The following is a 22,103-nucleotide window of genomic DNA, read 5'->3' as shown; positions in this document are numbered from 1 at the left end:
AAATCTGCAATCAGTTTCTCACTCCAAGTTACAGACTTTTTTAAATGACATTTTTAGTATATTTTTTGTTGAAATGTACAAGTCTAAAAACGTTATATACAACAGGAGTTTGCGTGAATGTTGCGCGAAACTTCTAGGGGAGTTACAGCACATCATCAGGATTAAATTTGCATGGAAACCATGTCCGGAAGCACGATTCCAAATCCCAATGGTCCTCAGCCTATTGCCAGGGAATATTTGATTTTTCCCCTCATTCTCGGGAAAACGATTTACGCAATGACGTCAAAAACAAAATTGGTTTATGCGCATGTGCCCCTTCTGAAAAATCTAACAATGCTGCTGATATGAATTGGGATGATTATCATAACTACGGCAAGGCCAAGTGCCGCCAATTTTTTGGCGACCTATTTGGATAGGTCGCCAAGGTGAAGGAGGAAAAAGAGAAACCCGATCATGACATCACGACGGAAAGGGGGAAGATGGGGGAAAGAAAAGGCGCTCTCTAAGAGGAGAGGACCAAAAAAGAACGGTGTTACCGTCGTGATATCAGGAACGGGGAGGAAATTGAAATAACAGGTACAGAAGATAGAAAAAAAATCGCATGCAAAATGTAAACATAGTTCAAGAGTGAAAAATCTGGGTTTTAAAGAAACAAGGATAACGAAGTAGAAAATCAAAGATAAACATAAATAAACACTTACTTATGGAAACTCTATTCAAGTAGGCTAATCCATTTTAAAATTGTTAAGTTTTAACTGTTAATTCGAAATGGAAAGTTTGGCAAACGTAATAATTTTTATATTTATTGCATATTAAATACTATGCTTTTAAGGTAACGTTTTCAATGAAACAAAACTATTTTTTTCTTTAAATAACTAATTGAATTAAACTTTCTCGGAGAAATTTCTAATTAAACTTCAATTTATGGTTATCGATTTCTAAACAAAATAATTATTATATTAAAACTGAATACATAATACTTTTTCTTCCAGTATTTAAACATTATAATACTCTATACAATTTAGATCTTATTTAAACAAATTAAGCAAAGTAAATGGTGTTTTTTTTTAAACATAAATTTTAAGCAAAATCATACTAACTTTAAATTTATATTTACTTTTTAAAAAAAAACAATAATTAGTAAAAAATAAAGATGCATTACGTCTAAATTATACACTATAAAATTTTTAAAATACAGGGAAAAAAACTTACTTCATTTACGAATAAACATCGAATCGAAAGAGAAGGGGGAAAATAAACAGCAACTTTTTAATAATCTTAAATTAACAAATCTTAATTAACAAATCTTAAATTAACAAAAAAAAGCAGTTTGAAATTAAGAAATAAAATTATATTTATTACAAATTAGACAATTTTAATAAATTATTAATTCAAATAAAAACTCTTACAAAAGTAACAGTTTGCAAAACTTTCCACTCAGCCATATTGAAAGACAGAAGTGCGCGCTTTTCTATCGAACCAATCAAAACGTTAGTTTTGGCGTGTTAGGCGGGAAACTTGCCAAAGCATCACATGATCTTTTTCTTAGAAGGCATTCCTCCCACAGCTGCTGTGGGGAAAAAATTCATCTAGGTCAAAGTTCATCTTCCAGAAAGGACCGTGAAATTATCACGCCGCCTTCAATGGGACTTTGAGGAAAGGAAATTTATTACCATTGCAATACTGAAGTTATGATTTCATGACTGAAAAAATATTCCTTATAAACTAAATTTTTTATAACTTAAATTATTTCGTAATAGTAACTTCCATTAATAATTAGGGTGAATAAAATTCAAAATAAATTACATTTTTTTAGAATAAGAGCATTCAATCAAGTAAAAAAGTATGTATTACGACAGCGATTCCCAAATTTTTTTCGATTATGAAACCCTGTATGATCCAACTTTTTTCGACGGAACTCCGATTTTGTAAATGTAATAATTTTACGCATGTAACAATTTAAAACGCCTTATGTAAACATTTAATGCATTGATATCCACGAACTAATTTTCAGAGGCACTAAATAGTTTAAAAATTATTGAACTCCTAATAATTAACATTTCAACATATTTTTTGCTCAAATAATTTCTCGGTATTAACTTCTGTTTCGAATGCTATAAATAACACTTATAGTCTTCAATTAATTATTAAAAAGAAGTTTTATCTAGTGTCAACAGAAAAGGGTTAATATTTATTTCTGAGGGTTAATATTTATTTCCAACCTAATATTTATTTCTGAGTTCAAAAATTGATCTCAGAAATAAATATTGGGCAGGGTCAATAAGGTTCATATAATGAACTAGTTTTAAAGTCCTGCTTTCACGAATTCGCCTCTCCCCTTCTATGACTTCTCATTTATTAATTCCATATAGCTGATTACGATCTTAAAGGTTTTTATCAAAAAGGATGGAAATAGTGCACTTAATCGTCGTTGACGATTGATATAGTTGCTTACCAATCTGCAGTGGACGTTAACCCATTTTTATTACATATTAACTGAAACTGAAAAATAAAATTAAAAAAATTTCTTTTTTATATTCACTTTCGAATAAGGTTTCTTAGTTTAAGAAATTTTAAATTGTTACTTTTATACATGTAGTATAAAAGAAATAAATGATAAAAAGTCATTAAGAGTGGTGAAATACGATTCCTCTAAATTTTTCTCATCAATCCCACAATTTAAATTGAAAAATTCTGATGTCGGTGAAAATCTTCTTGTTTTTCGCATTTGAATTATTTATTTTCTGGTTGTCGTTCTTTGAAGATTGAAGTCTTTCGAATTTTCTATTTTGAAGAATTCAAATAATAAAATCAATAATACAGAAAGTTACATTAAGATTGAGAAGAAGGACACATCCATAAAATAATATTAAAAAAAATTAATCTTTGACATAATGAACTTATCTCGGGAAATTTTATTATTCGTGCTTACATAAAACTGAAGCATAACGGAATAAAATTATCTATTGGTAACGATGCAATATGTTCAATTTCTCTCCGATTGAGTTCCCTTACCGTCAGGCTAACAATGGACGGTTTTTCTCTTCTCCCACGAATACGCGTTAGTTTTAACTACAAAATTCTTATCATATTATTAGCCTAATTATTAGCATTTATTTATGATGTGCTTAAACTTCAGATGTAGCCAATAATTCCAAAACTCATAGCTTTTCCAAAATGAAAAATACTGAAGCTGAATAGATTTTCCCGAATCGACAAATTGTTTGGTTATTTGCGGAACAGATCAAAATACCGTGTTTTTTATTATTATCAAATCAGTAAATAATTCTTTTCTTAGCAAGTCGACTCCAGAAGTTGATTTTCTTAGATAAAAATATTTAAATAGTCAGGGCTGATTGTGCTCCGGAAAAAAATCCGGATTTTTCGCTAACAGAGTGATCTTCGATCTCCGGAAGTTTCCGGAGATCGAAGGTCTAGACCAGTGATTCTCAACCACTGTGCCGCCAAATTTTTAAAATGTGTCGCCAAATATTAGAAATGATACAATAAAAATTAAAATGCTTTTTTTATTACGAGTAAAGTTTAAATTAAAGAAAAGTGTATATTATGTATAATATCATATATATATATATATATATATATATATATATATATATATATATATATATATATATATATATAAATATATATATATATATATATAAATATATATATATATATATATAAATATATATATATATATATATATATATATATATATATATATATATATATATATATATATATATATATATATATATATATATATATATATATATATATATATATATATATACTTTTACAATTTTTCCGGGCTTTAACAGCGTGAAAATCTTTGTCATCGATTGTCTTGTCTCTGACAATCTCAAAATAAGTTAAAATAAGAAGGAAGCATTTAAATTTAAATTGTCTATGGCAATTTCAAAAAATGTTGAAATAAGTAGAAAATTTAATGACCATTAAAATTATTAATTAACAAAAGAAAGAAAACTAAATATGACTTTCAAACGGAAATAAAAGCTAATCATTAAAGTAAGCTATGCAATTAATAGTTTATAAAAGTGAATTAGCAAAGGATAACTAACAAAAAAACATGCTAACAATTAATTAGCAAAAAAACTAGTTAACAAGAAATCACACAAAAATAGCAATGTAGAAAAACTAACAGTTAATAACTATAGAAAACAAGTTAACAATTAATAACTAGCAAAAAAATAAATAACTGTTACCAACTAATACAAAATTAGTCGAAAGAAATAATTATCTCTTAATAAACGTGCTTTTGTTGTACATATTATTTTATTTCACATTCAAAATTATTATCACTAACTATTTAACACAGTGTATTATAGGTAAGTAAACAACTTTTAAACTAATTTTTTTTTTATTGTGTGCCGGCAAATTTCGAAATCGTTAAAATTGTGCCGCCACAAAAGAAAGGTTGAGAATCACTGGTCTAGACATTTCAAAAAATCATTGATCACAGAAGTTTCCGGAAATCAAATTTTCAAAGGTGGAACTTAAAAACACAGTTTTTTTTCATTTGTTTGTAAGGGAGAGGCAGAGAGATACTTTATAAGCTTATATTCATGATAAATATTCATTTTTTATCAGTAAATAGTTGTTACAATCATAAACTCCAGAAAAACATATTTGTAAATTTTAATTACTTCTCATGGTTATCATAGGTAAGTGTAAATGGTATAGGTATGTGTAAAATTTTAAATATAACTCTTAAATATAAATAAAAATTTTAAATATAAAAGTAAACTCAGAAATGTTGAGAGAAAGGAAAAAAAAACCTTGTTTACATTTGTTTCAATTTACGCTTTTTCTTTTTTTTTCTTTTTTTGTTTTCTTTTTTAAACTCACGACATTTTTTGGAATTTTGACTTGGGCTCACAATTACCCCCGAATAGCATTCATTACATCCTGCTTCACTTGTAATCTTTATTTTGTCACACTTTATTAACGTCATTTTTTGATCAACGTATCTACACGCTCTGTAAGATAGCCTATTTCGAAACTTCTGTGCTTATGATATTAAACTATACATTTATGATTTAAATTAATCTTAGCAAGTGTTATTTTTATAACCATAAGTTTAATGACTACAATGAAGATTTATAACATAATTTACCCAATTGTAAAAATATAATATTCTGTATATTGTATATACCAGTTATATAAGTCGATCCGCTATATTTTTGATTGCGCACTTGTAATTTTTGGTATGTCAGGTGTATAAGTTGACTGCTGAAAAAACCAAATAAGAAAATTTTTAAAACGAAAAAATATGGAAAAAAAATTATTTTAAGTCTATAAAGACTATTAAGTCTAGAAAAAAAAAACTATTAAGTCTAGTATCTGCAAAATTTTCTTTAGTTAAAAATATTCCACATTGTACTCACTCGCATTTATGTTACATAAAATGAATTGTAATTACTGTAAAATCTAATAAAAAATGTGGAATTTCGAATTCTTTGGATGAGGGTGGAGAAAATTTTGTGTGGAACTCAGTAGTTTAAATTTGAAGCTTTATGGTATTTTTTTAAAAGTTTTTCATTGTGTTATATTTTTTTAAATAACTTCTCTTATTTAAATTTTTCTATCTGAAAGTAATTTAAAGTACGGTTTTTGAAGAAAAAAAAACTTTATAAGTAAAATTTATTGCAAGCATATTAAGAATAGTGTTGTAAAGGGCAAATTGATACAGAGTTATTCATATCTATCTCATTGAGTGAAATGCATCGATATTTCATGATCAACGAATGTCCGACTTTATTACTGGTGCATAAGTGCCTGATTTACGTCAAATTTTGAAGGTATGAAAAGCCTTATTTCTTTTATTATTATTTCTTCTATTATTTATATTTTTTCAACCTTATTTTTATTATTATTATTTCCACCATACAACTAAGAATTTTCTATTAAATGATTATTATTAAATTTTATATTAAATGAAACTCTTAAAAAAAAAAAAAAAAAAAAAAAAAAAAAAAAAACTGGAAATAATGAATGAGTGATAGCTAAAATTTTTCAAGACTACTGAAAAATGCTTAAATTTATCTTTCACTCGTAAACTCGATTCTTGAGTTATTTTTTCCAATATATATTTCCTTTAAATTAAATATTTTTAACTGCTTAAAATATCTAGTTTTATCTCACATTTGCGACCACTTTGAAAAATTTTCCAGATCGTGGGAACCCTGCAGCAAGTAAGATAAAATTTCATGCGTTTTTTTCAACTTTTTAATTTTTTAACTTTAAGCAACTTTAAAATAGTTATTGACTAACATAAAGGAAGTGAGAGATAAGTGTGCGAAAGATTTTAATAATAAAAAAAATTGGGAAAAAATGCTAATTACAGTTAACCGTCTTAATAGAGTATACTACAAATAAATTTCTTAGTATAAAAAAGTCAATTTTTTTATCAATTATATTTTTTAGATATTTTAACTCTTCTTTCTTCTCAATATAAAGTTTATTCTATTAATAATTTATGCTTTCTCCAAAAATAAATTTAAAAAACCCATGTAGGAATTTTTAATACATTTTTTTACAATTAATCGTTTTATATATTTAGTTTATCTTTAAAACAGTTTTTCATATTTTTCGAACCATAGTTGTAGAGTTGGTAGTTGAAATTTTCGACTCCAAATTTTTCAGAAAGCCAATCACCGACCTATAATATATTGGAATTTTCATTTAATCTTAGATTCAAGACATGCATTTGTAAAAAATATTAATGCACAGTCACGCATAACAAATAAATGTCTTAACCCAAGCTGATTCTGTAATAAATATTGAAGGAAAATAAGCATGATACATTAAATTTATATTTTTTACCTTTAGAACTTAGCTTAATAAATTTGACTTAGGAATTTTATGAGCTGAAGGATACCTTATTTGTTAAATATTTAATTAAATAATTTATAAATATGTATTATTTGCTATAAAAATTGGTGAAATGTTAACATGGATTGACATGAAATCATAATTATAAATACATTTTTAATCATAAAAGTGTATTAGGATGTAATTATTTAAAAAGTAAGTAATTTTACAAAAAAAAATATTTTTAATTATGCGTCAATGATATGAATCTATCAATCTAAAAGATATTCGTTTAACTTTATTATTTGTAATGTATTTATGCTTTTAGAAATAATTACAGCTCCATAGACAATATTAATTTTAAAATAATCAAAATCAGGAATTAAAGTTTGTATAAATACGAAATAGTTTTGAAAGATCGCCTTGAAAGTGAAAATAGAATGAATTACAAAGAATAATAAAAGTAACAGAAACATTTAAGTTCCCTCACCCCCTTTTTTTTTATCTCAAAGGTGATTTATATTTTCACAATTAATATTATTTATTTTCATTTAATCATAACGTTTTGCTGTTTCCAGGAAATCAATAGCTAGATTGTCCCTCAGTCTCAATAGCTTTATGTGTGCTTTTTTAATATTTTAGTAAAAAAAAAGGCTCAAAAACGTTTAAAGATTATAAATTAATTTTGTAATAAGTAATAATTTAAACGATTGTAGTAAGATTAATAAAAGTAATATTTCTATCCTCATGATTATAAACATTCCTCTAAATCATTTTCATAATCGGAGTTGGGCTAATTTTTTTACAATTCCGATTTATAGACATGATTATTTTGAATGCAGAATTTATTGAAAAGTTAGGAAAAGGTTATTTAGTTTATTTTATTTAGTTGAGTCAGATTACAAATTCTCTCTACGACCTAGCTCTTATTTGATTTTTGTATTTATAAACTTTAAAAAAAGCTTTTTTTTTAAATTTTTGCAACTAATTTTGCTCTATTTGAAGATTTAATTGTTTACACCAATTAAATATTTTTCCTTGAACAAATTTCAATAAACTACTCTGCGGTCTATAAGATATTAATAAATGCAACTAAATAAATGAACAAAAAAAATGATTATTTTGAAGATTTTAAATTTGAAATTTTTTTTCTTCCAATTGTCATGTTTCCAAAGAATCACCCATATAACTGTCTAATATTAACATTTCAAGTTACTTATGCTTGCATATAAATCAAATGCCTTTAGTCTGAATCTATTGTCTGCAACTGGATCGCAATATTATTAGGCATGCTTAATTTTTAGTGGGATGATAAGTGGTTATGAAGAAAGTTTCAAATAAAAAATTTATGATAGAATTTTTAAATAAAAATGAAAGCTTAATGCAAGCATTACTTTTTATAAGCATTTATGGAGAAAAAGAAATTTGCTAAAGCTATCTAAATTACAGGAAATTTTGCCATTTATAATGGACATTTTAAAGGAATTATTAAATATATTGTGAGAAATGGTGTATTATATTTATATAGTATTTGACTATTTCAAAACCAAATCTTATCAATGAACACACAAAGAATACCTCCCATCCATTAATCATATGGTACTTGCGAACCTAATCCCTGCACCATGACGAAAGTGCTACAGCGGATGTTAGCAATAAAGCCCTGACCTTGGAATTTATGGTTGTTGGTTGATAATAGATAACTAAAAGTTCGATGTAGATTGTTAAAAATTAAATTTATAATTGTTATATAAGATTACAAATGAGATGAGCTAAATTATAATCATTAAGATATATAACCTGAGTTTCATGTCAAAATTACTGATTTAAATAAATTGCAAGTTGCATTTTATTTAATAATAAAAAATACAATTTTCGACTATTCGAAATATTTGTAAACATAGCATAATTTCTCTTATTGTTTATTATACTTTGCTTAGTTCAAGCCTCTCTTTACAAACTATTTAAAGTAAACCCCCCTCCCTCTCTCTCTTTCTATTTTTAAATTGAAAATAATACAGAGATGAATGTGCTCCGGAAAAAATCCGGGTTTCCAGATGTTTCGCTATTTGCGATCAGGAAATCCACAGTCCAGAAGTTTACAGAAATCATCGATCACATTTATGTATAAAAATTCTTGTATATTTTATTTAAAAATATTAGAACTAGAATTTATTCTTGGCATCTCTTTCATTTGTAAATATTTTTTCTGGTAGAATAATAAATGTGATTAGAGATAAAAGTAAACTAAATACATAATTATTAATTTAAATTATGCTGCATATAATTTATGTTGACTTTCACGTTGTGAAAATATCAATGATTTAAATTTATAAAGATATTAATTTTTTGAAATGCGTCATTAATGATTTTACTCAGGAAATTTTCAGGATTTTTTAATTGGGCTCACAATTACCCCTGATAATAAGAATAGGGGTGGAAAATAAGACACTACTCGTAAGTGGAATAAAACAAAATTTTTTATTTGTCATGCTGCTCGAGAATATTTCAAATAAGAAGTTAAGAAATTCTGTAGAATATTAGCTATTAGTTGTGGTGCAGCTACATTTTCTTACAACTCTGAAATCAAGAAATTGATCCTCTTTTGTATTCTTAGCTGTTGCAATCGAAAATCTTCTGTTATAAATAATGTTGCTTGCTAGTTGAAGGCATCACATATGATTGTGATTTTTGGAACTTACAATAACGCTGTATGGCTAGATTAAAACAAGAGAAAAACAAGCTTAATTTCCCGATACATAGATATTAAATAATTTTTTTATATATATTAAATTGGATTTTTACTTACTGTATTGTAGATTTAATAAGATAGCTTATCCATATATTTTTAATGTTTATTAACACATCATTGTTCATTTTAATTGATAGTTTATAACAGCAAAGATATATTTCATTAATAAAAACTAGTAGGACAAAATATTACTCGTACTAAGATGCAGTTTCCGTGTTTTGAGAGGCACATGTAAGATATGCAATTTAATCACTGCAGGTGCAAATAATTTAATACACGATTTAAAACGCAAAATCATACTCTTTTTTCTTACTAAACATTCCTTCAGATTTTTGACTTTGTAGCTTGAGACGAATAACAAAACATTTCTAACAGTGTTATTGATAAAGACGTTGAGCCATAAATACTAAATAAAAAGACTCATTCTTGTATTGATATCTTTTTTAATGAATATATTCGGACTTCTCTTTTTGAATTAAAATTTGCCTGGTTTTAGGGAAAGTACTGCACAATTTTCTCAGATTTTTTTGTCCACTCTTTTTGGAAAGCTTATTACGTGTAATATAATAAATTATAACTACAGTGGATACGCAATGCATACGAATCGTCAGACGTAATTTTCATCCTAGAGCCTTTGATACATCAGATACTGTTCAAGCAATTTTCAGTTTGCTTCTATGTAATAAAATAATAATAAATTCGAACTCATTGAACTTCATAGCTTCGAATATGGAAAAATCATTTTAACACATTATTTTACCCAATATAAGATTTCTAAAAATGCAGAAAAGGAAAAGTTACGTTAAAAATACATCAGGGAATAGAAATCTTAAATACATATTTAATATCATAATAAACAAATATCTGTCTAAGAAATGGGTAAATAAAAAATGCTTTATAAAAATAAATAAACTTACCTTCCTCTCTCCTTTGTCATTGTCTAAAAATGGGAAAAAAAACTGCTTCTCCCCCCTCTCTATTATAAAATAGCGGCTGACTATGAAGATTTTATTTATTTATTTATTTTAACGAAAAAAACATCTTAAAATTTCCTTTAAAGAAATGTAAGGTCAAGAGGAATTTAAAAGAAGTTACACAAGTGAATGAAATGTTTCTTATGAAACTCGTCTCTTAAAGAAAAGATTAATATGTCATTAAATATTATTGTTTGAAGTTTTTGATTATTGGAATATGTCTCACAAAAGTGGGATACTAATTTATTTTATTTTGTTAAAAAATCTTTAATGTTACGAGATGTTTAAAATATGATTTTTAACATTATTGAAAAGAAAGCTCATTCGTTTTTACGGGACGTGGTGTAACGCATGATACTCGTCGCCTCTAACACATGATCTTATGAAAATGAAAAAAACAAATTTGAGATAGTAATAATTACTGTTATATATGTCAGGAACAATGATAATTACCATATTAGCGACTTGGTTACATTTAAAACGAAACATAGGACTCAATGCGTTTTTTTATTTTTATTTATTTATTTATTTTAAATATTGCGACAGTTTCAGAATTGAAAATATTCATTAAAAGATTCGGGGAATTTTTTGCAAATTTTCATAAGATCATGTGTTAGAATTTTCATAAGATCATGTGTTTTGTGCTTTTATAAGATCATGTAACACAAATATTAAAACACAAAATTCTCTTTGCAATATTTAGTAATAATTTTAATTAAATCTTTCGATTTTAGTTCTAATCTTAAACTCTAAGCTGGAATTTAATTTTAAAATTTTATGACTGGGAAGAGCATTGACCTGATGTCGTATTCTGATGCATTGATTGTATTGACTTGTTTGGAGTTCTCTCAGAAATGTTTTTTATTTTCAATTTCTCAGTAAAAAAAAAATTTATTAAATAGATAAATGAAATATTTTTTTTACTGATTTGATTTAAATTTTAATAAAATCTTCTAATCGCGTTTAAAGTTATAGTTTTTTTTAAATTAAACTCCAAATTTATAATTGAAATACATGCAATGGAAACTAGTATTATATTTGCGAACAACTTTTTTTCAAGTTTAAGTGTTGTTTATTATGATGAAAGTTGACATTGTACTTTTCTCTATAAATCAACTACAGATATTTTTTAAGATGGATACAATCATGATGGATAAAACAAATCAATTAGGTTAAAAATAGCATAAATGCTAAAGAACAAATAAAAGCAGCAAAAGTTCTCTAAGAGCCCTAAAATGTATATTATATTTTACTTTTATATATACTAAAGTGCAGGTTGGTATAATCAAACTGAAGAAACAAAGAAACACTGTATTGACTTATGTCAAGACACTGTAACTAATTTTATAATACATATTTATTTAAGTTTTTAAAACTATATACAAAAATATCTGAAATATATTTCTTATTAACAAAATAGTTCACTGTTGCCTTCTAAGGATAAATTATTTTAAATGTATAATTTGCTTTTGTAGATCCATTTACTAGGATATTCCCCAATTAATTATTTTTTATGTAAAAATATTGATTTTTCTGTGAAGATTTTTTTATTATTTATTTTGAATCTACCATTCCTTTTTTTTCTTATACTATTATATAATATCTTATTTAGTAATGTTATAAGAAATTGCTCTCTTTTTTAGTCGTATAATTATGAAATAAGACTTGGTTCTTGTACTTTATCACTTTTGAAATTGCATTTGAATAAAACAATGTTAAAGTAAAGTTACTGCGTATGATAATGAAATATATATAAATATTTTCTAAAAACTTTTATAACTTTTGAAACTGCAAACAAATGAATAAAATAATAAGGTTAAAGTAAAGCACTTTAAATGCATTAATTGCTTTCTCAGGTCTATTCCTTGAGATCTATTTTAATTTATTATTTGCGTAAAAGTATCGATTCCCTTGTGAATAATTTCTTATATATATTTCCAATTGAAAATTATCACCTTTTTCTGATAAAATGTTTAATTTGACGAAAAATGATTTAATAAAATATCATATATCTGAATAAGCAAACAAGTGAGGCAAATTTTTTTTTGAATGTATAAAGTGCTTCCCTAACTCATTTCTCAAATCTATCATAGTTCATTATTAGTGTAATAATATGTATTTCATTGTGAAGAATTTTTATTATGCATTTGGAATAAGAAAATTTAATCTATTCTTTTCGTCCTAATTACGCATCTGAAATGCTGAATTTAGCGATAAAAGCAATAAGTAATGTATTGCAATAAAAATACATTATAAAATTTCGTTACATTTGAAATTGCAAACTTTTAAGGTAATTGCCATAAGATCTTCATCCTAATTAAAAAATAATAAAAATAAGGTTAAAGTAAAACATTTAAATGTCTAAGCTTTCTTAGAAACGTTTTCCTCAGATCCATCTTAAATGCATTTTGTATTGAAAAATGCATAGTTCATTTAAATCTTCATCCTATTGAAAAATGAATAAAATGTTTAAATCAAATATGAATTATATTTCAGAAACAAAGAAAAGAAACTGTGGTGCATTATAAGACTTTTTAAAATTATTATTCAAATGTTATCTCATTAATTTTGAGTCAAACAGATTTTTTTAAAAAAAAAAGAATAAAAGGATTAATAACTTTAGATAAGACGTTTGCAAAACGTGTGTTTTATCTTTAGGAACTGACACCGTACGTTATTCAAGAACTAATATTTTGTATACGTTATTTAAGAACAAGAAATCGGAACCGGTTACTTAATAACTGATATATCTTAACCGATAAGTTCTAAGGAGTAGTCAGGGAATTTGAGCCAATGAGAAGGAAGAGGCGTAAACGTCATGATTCGAGGAAAACTGGTTCCCTCCGCCAGAAACGTTATCTTCCTTCCTCGGCGACTCTTCGCCAACTTGCCGTAGTTATGATAATATCCCCTATGAATTGAAATATGCCGGTGGTTGATGAAATTACAGTGCGATTTTTATGAAACCCAACAAAAAAGTATTATCAGCTAATTTCGTTAGTCGAAGTATCATCACATTATTTTAATAAAGAGTGTGATGTCTAGGTAAGTTTTATTTTCTTAATAGTACCAATAGTTTCTTTTATCGCTCCCCCAACTATGAAGTTATAACTCTTCTATTTTTGTATGTTTTTCTTTTAAAAACCTAACCCAGAAACGTGTTTTCCTTTGAAACATGTTATTTATTTTGTGCTGAAAGAATTTAAGTTCAATATGTAAATAAAAAGATATGATTATGAATGGTGAATTATTAAACATTATAAAATATGTATTTTCCTAGAAGTTATAATTTTGGTTCCAAAACGAACATTATATTGTTTTATAAAATTTTTTATTTATATTATTTTATAAAGTTTTATTGAATTTGAATTATGTTTTTAAGTATCCTTCCATTAACAGTCATACGCATAATTCATGTCATTATGCAGCTCTAGTGCGACGTAAATAAAGTACCTATTTTTGTAATTTCTTGACAAAATATTGAATGTGACTTTCCAACTTTTCTTCTATTCTGTTAATGATATAAATAATTTAATCTTTTTAATAACTTTTATTAATAAATATCTTAATTGAAAAAAAGTTATAGGGGAAGTTTGTAAATAAACAAAACATTTATAATGATGTAACATCTTATAACATGCACATCTTAATTTTTAAACACCCTTCATTTTTACAATGAATAGGAATTGATAATTTTAAATTTGTTTCAAAGGATAATTGTTGAAAAAAAACAAAGAATCTCCAGAACATAGATTATTTACTTTAATATTTTCTTTTGTTGGTACAAAATATTTCACATTTAAGATATAATGTAATAATGATTAAATAATTAGTTAACATGTATTTTAGTTTTTAAAATATCATTATTAACACTAGGTTTTAAATCAATCCATTTCAATGGCATACAGAGGTGCAGGGATACCAGGGACAGATTTCATGAACGAAATCATTTTAATTCTAATTCCTGAAAGAATTATGGTACTTTTATATTTCAATCGAGTGCAGTAAATGAGTAACCAAATTACTTATGGTACTTCATTACAGATAATGGGTACACAATATAGAGATATTGTGGTATTAGTATTTTTCTGCCTCCAAAGATTGATAAGTAATATTCTTTTCTTGAAAAATATTATTTCTAACAAAATATTATTTAATTTGTTTAAAAATCATAATTTATTTTAAATTGTTTTCTTACAGCTAGTAACTATTTAATGAAACATAAAATTTCTTAATTAAAGCAATATTGGTATTCTTGTAAGTAATTTAAAGTTTGAATAAATAATAAGTCAATCAGATACCCCTATGTTCGGATCAGTATGGTCATGTCGTATCTGATTCATTCAAATTATTAAATTTAAAAATTTTTTTTTACTGGTTTATATTTTACTTTTGTGCCTTCAATGTCAACATTCACTTTTCTTCTTTTTTTAATTTTCAGCTACATTTTTGAAGACAGCTCTCTATTGTACTACTAACTAAGATCATCTACAGTTAAATCACCAGTGCAACTACGACAATGATTAAGGCTAGTGATGATCATCAAGCAGAGTTTAAACTGATTTTCCGAGTAACCTCTCGAGACCAACGGCTTATTATTAAGACATCCGAGTCTTTTACGTGTTTTAATTTTTTAAAAAAAGAGCAGCAATAATAAAATTTAGTTTATTGTACTTAGGGACTTTAGACTGAAATTTTCATTTTTTATGTTTTGAAATTTGTGTTACTTGTATATTTTTAAAACAATCGATTTATTTATATATATATATAAGAAATTTGTATTCATGAAAATGCCCTTGATAAATTAAATTTTTGTGTAAAATAATTTTCATACAATATGCATTAAAATTTTGTGCAATGTTATATTTAATCATAACTTCTAAATAATAAAAAACTTTCATTGATGTCTTTGACAATTTAGTGTTAAAATAATTGTCATATATAGTAGAGTAATCTTTAACTAATTTCTTTGACTGTCAAAGTCATTGAACACACAGCACTATTTTTAAAACTACTCTATTTTAATAATGCTCATTTGAAATTGCTATAAAAGTTTTGTAAGCATTTAAACATTAGGCAAACAGTAAAAACATTGTATTCTGATTTAACAACACTTGTTGAATTGAGTTGCATCCAGCAACGACGCTGTTGCGTGGGGTTTTCGTTCTGACCCCCATTGAGACTCGCCTAATACATTGCAAGTTCAAGTGAATCTGTTTGATTGTATTCAGTTTTATTTAATAATAAAAAAAATCAGATTTTAATTTGGATTATTTTCTTAAAAGCCTTGAAATCTCCATATTTTATATAGCAACATTTTTTCCTCTGGTACATAAGTGTTTTAAAAACTAATAAGGTGGATTTTGTTTTGACATACTTCTTTGAGGCATCCAAATTCACTTAATATGATTTTAACAGTATATAGCAAAATGTTTGCCTCATTACTTTATCTTGTATAATTTTTTTAAAATTTCCACTTAATATTTCTACTATGGCTAGAATTCTGCTTAAAAGGCATATAATATCTGTATATTTTTAGTCAAGGAGGAAGAATGTTTCAGCGATAATGAATTTTTTAAAATAATATTTGACAGATTAAGTTTACTACGAAAAATTAAACCTTACTGATATTAATGTTTTAGTTTATTTTAATGCTATCTTAACATTGTAAGGAAGCACATTGACTCTTTAATTATTATTGACAAATTAATAATGGTGTATTTTTTTCCAATTTGTAATATAGAACACGGAAAATTTTGGCATTAAATTAACAAAACAAAAAAAGGAGATGTTTCTTTTATATGATCCTTCTATATGTTTTATTTCAATTTTCCTAGCCCAACTATCCAAATTGTCAAGCTTTAACTATATTGAAATTAAGTCTAGATATTAAATGTGCACAAGTTTAACATTGTTCATCAAACATTTCACTATATTTAATTATATAATAATCTTATTTATGGATATTGAGGAGATTTATATCAATTGTAAGTGGTCCCGAAGAAAAATTGGTGTATCTCATCTGAGTATGGCTCGATGAAAAATATTAAGAAATGTTCGATATCTAGTGGAAATAATCGATGAAATGTAAGGTGATTGTTTAAGTTTATGAACAAACTTTTTTTATTCTGCCTTACTGAATCGTAACTTCAGTTTCCCATAGTTTCTTTTTTAAAAATCGTAGACATACCAGAATTTTACTAAGGCTTTTTGAATTAATCTAAATCGATTGTTCACATTTTCGTCAATTGATGTAGCTCTTTCGGTTAATTTTCCAAAATGAATATATGTGAATCGTATCATTCATTTGGTTAAAATAATCCTTAGGAACAAGCTATACAGTATTACAGGATTAAAAAGCATACAAATAGGAAAAAACAGTACATATTTCAAGCGCTGAAGGAGAAGAAACAAAAGTGATTTGAAGTATAAAATGTGAAGACTTATATTTTAAACCACTTTTGTTTCTTATTCATGTCAGGCCAGAGTAGAAAATGCAAGCTTTAAATATGTCAAGTGTTACTGTCAATGTTTTTGAATACATGTTGATGTTGCATCTTTAAAATTATATAAAGTGATTCTCTAAAAAAAATTATAGTATGTTAATACTTAGTAATAATTTATTTAATTAAAATCTGAAAATATTTTGAACTAAATATTGAAGTCTTAGACTATATTAAACTTTTAAAAATCTAAAATTTCATAGGTAACTGTCTAAAATAAATAAACATTGCAACATATGATTTTGAAATGTTATTACTCGAAAATTTTTTCATCAAATCTTATTCAAATTTTTATTTTATTTTGCAAGAAATATCAATAAAACTTAAAAAAAGTTATGTATCACAATTTTTATTTTTCGAGAGCTCATTGAAATTTCAGATTTAGACAATTTATCCTTAATATGATGTCAACATTTCTTTTTTATCATTAAGTAAATATATACATTTTGTTTTCACTGAATAACCCTTGGATATGCTACTTATGATCAACAGTGTTCTTGATTTGTTTAAATAGTTTAAAAATTGGGATTTAAGTAAAATTATCACTGAACTTTAGATCGCACTCCAGACATAAATATTAGAACAATATTTTCATTCATATTTCCAAGGGTACCCTTTGCTTCATAGTTTTTATTTACACATTATCAAGTTTTTGTAAATCATCACTAGGAAACAAAATTCTAGAAGCTAAATACGAAAAAAATAATCTTCAAGCATATAATAACGGAAATATTACACTTGTTCATAAATATTTAAAATTAAAACATACAAATTTGAATAATGACACTGAAATATAAATTATGAAATAGGAAAAATTTTCAAGTATTAATAACTTTTATTTTTGTTTACAATTTTATTTTCTTTGACATAGTAAATTTTTCATCTTTTCTGTTTAAAGTTGCGAGACAGTATGGATTTTAATAGCTAAATTCTAATTAAAGTCTTAAACATCTAAGCAGGAAACACCACGCTTCATCATTTACAGGGGATACATCTTTTGAGAAATCTCAGATATTACAAAACTTTTTCCAAGAACCTGAAACAAAAATCAAACACAAACTTAAATTACAGTACATTTTAAAAATACTATCATTATAAAAACATAAAAGCAACTGAATTTTAATTAATTTTCTTTTACTAATTATGTATTAAATAAAACTACAGTAAAAAAGTTGGAGTTGTGGCAATCATTCGTCAGGGAGAAACAGGGTTTGCTAAATCTAAGTTTTCTTCTATAATAAAAAATATATAAAATTAACAAAAGTGTCGAAAAAAGAAGAAAAAAAAAAAAACTATTTTCCTCAGGTGTAAATAGAGTTCAGAAATATTCTAAATGTATACTTGTATACACAAAGAAATTAATAAAAGAAATTATTGCGAGAATATTTTACACTTTTGTCTTATTAAGACAAAAATTCATTATAAAATAACTGAAATGATTCTTTGGAAAATGCAAAGCCAGTTTTAAATAATAAATAAAGGGAATTCCTCAAAGCATCGTCAAATCATATATCGTTGGAATGTAAAAGCACATATTAAACAGTCACAGATCGTCTAGATTAATCTTTGATAATAATAAATGATTGTTGATTAATAAATTAAATCGTTGCAATATCTTTTTATCAAAAAACTTATCACTTTATATCTTAATTATACTTTAATCTTTATAGTTTTTGCATGAAAAGGGATTAAAAAATTTTATTGCTTGTTTCCTAACATTGTAAGTACATAATTTTAGGATTTTTAAATGGGTATACATAAATGTTTATTAAATTTAATCAAGAAATTGAAAGTAGACAATGAAATTATTTCAATAATGAACAAACAATATGCATGCACATTTCATTAATACATTTTATTCGTTCATATGCTTTCATGATATCTATCATTTAATTCAAAGTGCTTTTTGCAACTAATAATATTTTTATAAAATATAATATTAACCACAAAATTATCTTCCATCGTCACTCCAGAATCATTTTCATATTCAATTAATTTATATTTTTTTTTACAAAATTCAGATTTTTACATAATATACTCTTACAGGAACATGTATAGCTTCAGATTTATATTTATTAAGGAATATAAACTTATCTTTAAAAAAAAGATCAGAAATTTAATCTTAACAGACAAAATTTCTTAATTCAACAGATATTAAACTGTTCGAGGAATGCCTGATGGAAATATCAGAGGTATAAATAATGAAATGTCAGATATCTGAAAATAATTATTTATCGCCAAGACCATGCAGCCAAGTTCACCAACAAATAGATAAAGAAAGGCATATTTTCTTTAAATGGTTGATATAAGCTACACTAATACACTTAGGTGAATAAAATAAATATCTTGATCATAGTCATAACAATACATCCAGTAATACTGAAATCATAATCAATATCACAATAATTAAAAAATGATTATAAACAATGATAACTATTAAATACAATATTATTAAGAGGTGATAAATATTACTTGGTACCAAAGATGTTAAAATAACATAAATTAGTAAGGTTGGAAAAGGTAGAAATATATTATTAAATATTGTATTATATATCATAAAAATTTTACTTTAAAGAATTTATTAGGAGTGTTAATTTAAACTAAATGTAAAACTCGTAGTAAATAAAATATCTTAATGACATATTTTTAATAATAAATTCTTTTATTTTATAAGCTCTGGGATTAGCAATAATTACTTTAAGTATGAATAAAAAAAACTTATAATTTAATTACCTCTTATGACTAAAACCAACCATCGCTTCTTCATCTGCATCTGAAAGGTAAAAAAAATAAATAAAAATTTAATGTTTATTATTGCATACTAATTTATAATAATGCTCTTTTAAATAAATATATTTCGTTATAATATACATTCTATTCTGATATATTAACAATAAAACAGTCTTCTGTTTAGATATCATAGTTCTGAACCAAAACAACTGGTTTTATAGCTGCTGAACTAATGTGTTTTTTATACGAAATTCTCATACATATAAGAAGTAATGATGAGAATAAAATGTATAAAAGCAATTTAAACTTTTCATGTAGCCTACACTAGTGCCATATCTACAGTAATTTCTCTTCCTGTTAGTAGTTGATAATTATCTCTTTTCTGAAGCATAATATAAACTTAACAATTTACACATGGATGTGAATAGCAAAATTAAGTTGTCTAAAAAAAAACAATTTACATATTGCAATTTAAAACTTAACGTTTTGGGGACATAAAAGAAAAACGTCACAACACAGCATTATTCAAACCTTTTAATAGTGTATTATTGCAAGACACGAGTAACATTTATAATAAGGAATAAAATTCAATACTCTTTAAATGTTTAAAGATTTTATCAGTTGCAATCACAAACAGAAGTTTAAAGAAAATGATAAATTACTTACTGCACAGCATTATTAATCCACGACGTTTCGCGCTCTCAGTTTCAAATGAAAATAAACAAAACGGTTGAAAAGCCTTGCAGACGCAGGGCAGTGTCACAGGACAGTACAAGGCATGTTGCGCACGCACAAATCAATTCTGACGTCATTGCTTAGAATAGCGTTTTCCCGAGAATGAGGGGAAAAATCAAATATTCCCTGGCAATAGGCTGAGGACCATTGGGATTTGGAATCGTGCTGTCCGGAAATGTGGCCATGCGCTGCTTCCCTATTATGAAATGATTCTTCATGTGCTTCTGAACAGGAATAGGAAAGAGCCCCTAGCTGAGTACGATGACGTTTCCGGGCATGTGCATCCATGCAACTATCCTGATGACGTGCTTTAACTCTCTTAAAGTTTCTCACAACATTAACTTAACCCCTGTAATATATAACATTTTTAAACTTGTACATTTCGATGAAAACTAGACTAAAAATGTCATTAAAAAATCTGCAGCTTTAGGAGAAAAACTAATTTCTGACTTGAACCCGAATCAGGTAATATCAAGAATTTGTTTAAATGCAACAAAAAATGCTCCTAAATGATCTGAAAATGCGAGGGCTCAAGGTACAGAATTGTCAGGGGTCCCCTAGTCATAACTTGAAAAAAATGTACTTGTTTATTTATGAAGTGCCTTTAAATTATTTATGAGAAAATTACGATATACTAGTGAATTTGTACTTATATTTATTAAAATTGTTGTTAACCAATAGTTCTAATAGACATTTCTTAAGGAAAAAGAAATTATTTGTAACAATAAGGGGCCCTATGCCTTTTGATAAATTATGCACTGTTCCCCAGTGTAATTTATGAGTTAAACTACACAAGTTAACTTTTGAGTTAAACTTATATATTTGTTAAACTACAAAACTCCTCATTTGATTGTGTTTCCTTTGCTGTCAGCTATGAGCTTTGTCAAATCTCAAATGAAGTACCAATATATTTATGGTATTAATATCGATTATCTAACTTTATATATTTAGATTCCTGGTAAAATGAACTTATTTTATGCATAACTTGAAACTGTTTTGGTTTATATATATTTTTTTATATTATAACCAATAGTACTGCACTTTGGATGGTAACTTTATGTCAATTTTTGTTACGTATTGATCAATAATGAGAGCAGTAATCATGTCATTAAAAGTAAATTGATATGAATATGTTTTTTTCTGACGTCATAATAACAGTGAAAGATGTTACAATAAATGAATCAGTATGTTCAAAATGATGAAAAATAGAAAAAAAAAAGAAAAATAATATATAATGTTCTCGTTAAATATTTCAGAAAATTGTACGCTAGGGTGGAGGTTTGCAGATATCAATTAGAGTGAAGAGGCACCAGTTTAAGTTAAAAACGGGCTGTATCAGAAATCGTAATGGCAATGTAATTTATGATAATTCATAATGCTAATAGAACTAATAATAAGAATAGAAGTAGTTTAGATAGTTACTCATAACTACAAAAAAAAATTAGTGCTTTTATTTTGATTTTCTCCTTGAAAATTTGTAAAGATATTTAAAACATTTTATCTTTATGATTGATATAATAAAAATTTTCCATATGCTTGAATAAAGTTTTAGCCGATTTTAAGTGTCCCAAA

The 22,103-nt window shown here is 25.8% G+C and overlaps 1 long non-coding RNA gene across 4 annotated transcripts in view; it reads right to left on the bottom strand.

Moving 5' to 3' along the window:
- Positions 1-17,881: 17,881 nt before the first annotated feature.
- The window catches only part of LOC147813821 (uncharacterized), a 579,591-nt gene continuing 575,369 nt past the window's right edge, over positions 17,882-22,103 (bottom strand). The window contains exons 2-4 of one of the 4 annotated variants that reach the window (XR_015432565.1): positions 20,391-20,437; positions 19,800-19,839; positions 17,882-18,102 (exon numbers count right to left, since the gene is read on the bottom strand). This is a non-coding gene — a long non-coding RNA (uncharacterized LOC147813821). Of the gene's footprint in view, positions 18,103-19,799; positions 19,840-19,937; positions 20,010-20,327; positions 20,438-20,462; positions 20,575-22,103 lie in introns of those variants that run through there. The other 3 variants (XR_015432566.1, XR_015432567.1, XR_015432568.1) reach the window with 3 other exon arrangements.

The sequence above is a fragment of the Parasteatoda tepidariorum genome, chromosome 3 (assembly GCF_982258835.1).
Source record: "Parasteatoda tepidariorum strain Cologne lab strain chromosome 3, Ptep-v5.0, whole genome shotgun sequence".
Taxonomy (NCBI): Eukaryota; Metazoa; Arthropoda; class Arachnida; order Araneae; family Theridiidae; genus Parasteatoda; species Parasteatoda tepidariorum.
This window is presented reverse-complemented; position numbering and strand designations above follow the sequence as displayed.